The sequence below is a fragment of the Varanus komodoensis genome, unplaced genomic scaffold (genome assembly GCF_004798865.1).
Source record: "Varanus komodoensis strain SLA01 unplaced genomic scaffold, ASM479886v1 scaffold69, whole genome shotgun sequence".
NCBI lineage: Eukaryota > Metazoa > Chordata > Lepidosauria > Squamata > Varanidae > Varanus > Varanus komodoensis.
The window spans coordinates 1-5,259 of record NW_025336334.1 but is presented as its reverse complement, the minus strand read 5'-3'; positions in this window follow the sequence as shown (position 1 = coordinate 5,259).

Genomic DNA, 5,259 nt, shown 5'->3' with positions numbered 1-5,259 from the left:
ATGTTTTGGCAGTCAAGGAGATGCCGTTCCATTCCAGCACCTGCATTCCTAGGGGAGGAGGGCAAAACGTGGTGAAGGGCAGCTGATCTATGACCTGGCATATATCCAAGCCTTTAAAGTTCTTCAAAGCAACTGTCTTGAACAGAGATGCAAAATAACCCAGTTTCAATGGCTCTTTGATACATCAAATTGTCCACACCTTTTCACAGCACACGGATGAGACTTAAAAAAATAAAAATAAACAAACATTGCCTTATCGTTAAACATTATCATTGTCATCTTACCATATAGGTCAACATAGAATGATCCAACAGGTAACTTGCAGAGCATTTTCACTTTACCAGCTGAACAGGATAAGGACGGATGAGAAAAAAGTGGAAGTGAAAACCACAGGTAGAATATGGGGACCCTGGGATGATAAGAAAAACCAGGAGGGAGGATCCGGGGGTGATGGAAAACATTACAAACAACAGAAACATGTATCATATCTTGCAGTTATCATACTGTATGTATATAATTAGATTTCACAGTAAAAACTGAGAGTGAAATGGGCCATTTTAGTTAGTTTTCTTCCCATCAAATAATTTTCAAATATAAACATTTCTTTATATTAGCATGAAAACATGCAGAAAAACCAACCCTGAAATCTCCAGTGGCACAAGGCACAAAGAGCTACATTAGTATAGTTCTGCTTACAATCTTAGCTCAGATCTTAATATATGAAAGAAGGGCACATGTACTGAACTGTATTCTTCATCAAATAATAATGAAAACTGCAAATCACACCTGTACACAAACACACATGCAGAAAGTGCAGCCTGAAAATGATCTCAGCCTCCAGGAGAAACTAATTTGCATGTCAGCAGCCTCCTTCTCACTTCTCATGGAAAGACTGTAGCCAAGTGCAGAATCCAGGGTTTGAACTTCAGCACCTCCCTGCTCCCCCTTTGCTGTGTTTATGGGAGACCTTGAAAGCTCGCACAGTAGCTTGTGACTGTTCAGTTGGCCTAATAAAGGTATTACAGTGTTATGGATTCTGGGCAATTTTTTATATTTTATTTTATTATTTTATGGGGAACTGACTTAGTGGTCAGTTAACTTTTGATGGCATTTCCTCGAGACTCTCTAAAGTACAGAACATCCATTCAGTAGAATTAATGGGTTGTATTTTGCACTATACTGCCTGCTAAACTCCAGGAGAGAACGTTGCAATGCCCCCTGCATATAGGAAACTGGCATGTCAAGGCAAACAATGCAGCCTAGTTTATATGCAAGCTTCAACATTCAGGGAGATGTTCAAGAGAAACATACACCCTACCCCCTAAATGGTGCAGTCTGGGAAAATCCTCTCCTGCTTGATTCTGGTAAAGTACAAACCGGGCATAAGAACAGGGGAATGCCCATTTCTATGGGTAGCCAACAGGTAGCAGGGGACTACAAATGGAATCAGTGGCACAATTCCTGTATTGGAGCAGGAAGGCGTAACAGTCTAGTTGAGTCAGGTTCCCATGCCTGCCTGCATCTACTCAAGCATATTGCTGCTGAATTCTACCAGGGCTGGTGTGGCGTGGGGGCAGGCAGAACTATTTGAAGTGCTGCTGGAGAACAGAGCTGCAGGTCTCTTGCCACAGCCGAAACCAGGCTAACTCACACTAGCTGGGCCAGAAGATGTACCGGGAGAGTGTTGTGGAGCTGTTCATTGCGGTGGATTGTGTTTCTTCACTACAGTAGGGAAGAGGCTGCTGCAATTGACAGGCTTGGGTTGGTCCTGTTTCAGGGAGCCTGTGAATTTGGAGCCTGTGAATCCAAAGCCAGCTCATCCTCCCAACCAGCCCCATGTCAAGGCTTTCACCAGTTTCCTCCACTGGAAGTGAGAGGCAGCTTCCTGTCCAGCAAGCTTTTGGTGGCTCGAGGGGGGCTAGCTCCTGTCCATCAATACACTCCACACATCAATGCAAAAAGGTTAGGATTACATATAACAAGATTGAATTTTGTTATATTTTGAATTAAGTAGTCAAGATACTCTCCTTCAGCCTCAATTACTCACAATTTAGAATACTGGGAAAATATGGTCTTACCTTACAGGGTTTACATTAGATACTGCATATGAAACAGACTGAAAGTACTACACAGATGTTGAATACCACTATTGGCCCTCCTTCATATTTTCAACTATGGATTTATGGTACCCTTGCCACTTCTGCTCAATTTGTATATTCTGAAGTAGGAACTATTTGGTCATTCTGTGGGAGTAGGCATTTTCTGAATCAAGGCTCATCAAAACTATTTTTCCCCTCAGTGAACAGGACATTAAAGATCATTTTCTCCTGTTTTTCATTTATTCATTATGTATTGTTTTAGGCTAACCAAGACTGAATTTTCCCAATTGAATGGGACATTAAAGATGCTTCTCCTGTTTTAATGTGGATGTCACCTTGAGGGCCCTTTTGGTGCCGAAAGATGTTCATAAATTTTATAAATGGATTGAAAATATATTGATTTTTCTTGGCTATGGAAATACATAAAAAGCTAGGATCTTAATGTAGAATTTCCTTTGCTTTAAAAACTACAAAATTTAATGAATCATTATGTAAGCCTTCGGGCTATAAAAGGTCCTTTATAGGCGTACTTATAAAGGACTCAATCATACCATGCTCTTCCTTAGTTTCCATTCACTTACAGTATATAGTGCTTATGCAAGAGAACTTCTTGGTGAACTGAGGCCCAATTAGGTAATTAAAATCACAGTGCAAAACCAAACCACACTGCATTTTCTCAAAAGGAAATGCACAACTTCTTGATCTGTTTCCACTTACATAGATCAAACAGGATTGTCTAATGGATCCTATGTTTATTTTGAGAACCTGTGCACATAATAAGTGGGAGAACAAGTAAACAAAACATTGTAGAAATTTGTAAATGATGAAAGGCAAGAATAGCTTGTGGGAAAGTAAAAACAAAACAGTGCATTGAAAATTGCTAGAATGCTATTCCCAAGTTTGGGATAATTATGTTTTTAGCATTAGAAAGTGTATTTGGCAAGCATTTATCAATATATCTACAGCATGGAAAATACAAAAGCAGTTACTCAAACATGCATAAGCAGCTTTCAAAGCACAATTCTAAAATGATCTTTCTTAACCATATTCTGAAAGTATGATATCGCTAACAGCTGCAAGTAATAACATGTTTATATGCTGATTTAAAAGAGTTAAATCCATATACTAAATCTAATCTTATTTATTTTTTCAAACAGAGTGAGACTTACTACTGAGGCCCTGTCAAATGTACCATCAGAATACTGAGAAAGCATGTCATGAGAAGAAAATGAGAGCTTTGGGTAAGGGGAGGTATAGACAGTTGACGGATGGATGGATAGATAGATAGACATACAGACAGATAGAAAATCTCCTAGTGTAGCAGAGTGTTTGGGAAGCGGAATGCATTCTCCAATGTGCATTTATTATATGCAAAATAATGTTAGTGGCTAACTCAGGTACTATTATTCTTGAGAAACTGCACAGGCAGTATTTGTTAGAAATACAAGATAGTCATTGGCAATAGGTAACCGGCAAATTCAGCAGGGAGCTACCCTGTACAGTGGCTCCCCAAGGCTGCAGATAAGCATTGTTCTGCTTGCAGGGAGTTGACAGGTGAAATGTGACAGCTCCTGTCATCTCCTTGCAAGGCCAGCTCCTGGAAAAAGTGGCCGTCAGCCAAGGTGTCTCTGCCAAATCTGAACACAGTTGCACTTTGCAAGTTATACTTTGCAACAAGGGCAGTGGTGTGTGTCAGTCCCAGGCAAAAAGGGGTCAGGGAGCTTTTGCTGGTCACTTCATAAACAAGAAAGTTAATTTTGGCAGGAGAGCATTTCATATGCACTCCTGCCGGAGGTCAGCAGAGCCGGCTGGTGCCGGAGGTCAGACTAGATGGCCCGGGAGACCCCTTCTGACTCGCTCTGTTTCGATGTTTCTTTATGCAATTTCAGGTGCTTTGCACCATGTTTTATCTCTGAGATTTTTTGGGAGCTAAAAATAAACTGATGGGAGTCAGTGTGTTAATGATATTTTTGTCTACTTCTTGAACATGAATCACGCAAGAGTTCATTACTGCCACAGACACTTTTACTTCCCCTGCAATTCATCACTCGCATCCATGGAGAACATTTTCCATTATTACAGCAATTAATGTAAGCACAGTACACATGCCTGTAAAAATGGATGGTCTGTACCTCATAATAAAAATGGCCTTCTTGACTCAGGCTCTGCTGCAGGAAAATTTTGTGCTGCATCGTTGCTGTCAATGTTACGTGTTCCAAGGAAAGAACTGGAGGATAGAAAAGCTGCGAGGGATCCAAAGGTCATGTGGTCCAGCTCACTGCACTGGGAAAGGGTTCCACACACCAACGGTGTGGAACTGGGCCTCAGAGAACCACAGCATGCCCACTTTTTATTAGCAGGAACACCAACATCACCTGCTGCCCCCTCTCAGGCTTTCCTGCAACCTTCTGAACCACGTTTGCCTCCTCAGCTCCCTCCACCAGAGGCTGCAGAGCTGTTAGATAACCCAAAAGTGAATTAACAAACATGGGACAAAGGGCATCTAGTGTGCTGCTGAGCACCAAAAAGGTCATACCCAGCTTGCTTGTATGTTGGACTCTTTTAGGGCTCTGTAGTATTGGAGGAAGGCGGAGGGCACACTGGGAGATTGCAGGGGCTGCATGCAGCCCATTTGCCACCTGTGGCTCACCTCTATTGTAAGTCAAGAATCCAAATACCAAATACAAAATGATTGGCAGTTGAGGGAAGGGGCTGAAGCCCAGGGAAGAAATAGAGGCTTCTGGTCACCCAGAGGGCTGGGTTAGGGCCTGCAGAGGGCCATATTTGACCCCTGGGCCTGAGGTTTTGCTGCAGGTCTGTTCATTTTGCTGCAGGTCTGTTCTGCGTGGTCGTCCCGGCTGAGGGCCAATGAGGCAGCAGTGTGCCGCCCCAACCTGGAGACAAGGGAGGTTTGCTGCCTGCCAGGCGCACGCATCCGGCATGTGAAGGACAGAGTGGAGAGTCTTGTTCGCTCCAGAGGTCACCAGTCGCTCCTGGTGATCCATGTGGGCACAAACGACGTAGCCAGGCAGAGTGTAGTTGCGATCACCAGGGCCTTCGAGGCCTAGGGGAAGAAACTCAGGAAGCTGAAGGCCCAAGTGGCCTTCTCGTCGATCTTACCTGTCTGGGGATTTGGGCCAGGAAGGGACAGGAGGGCCTC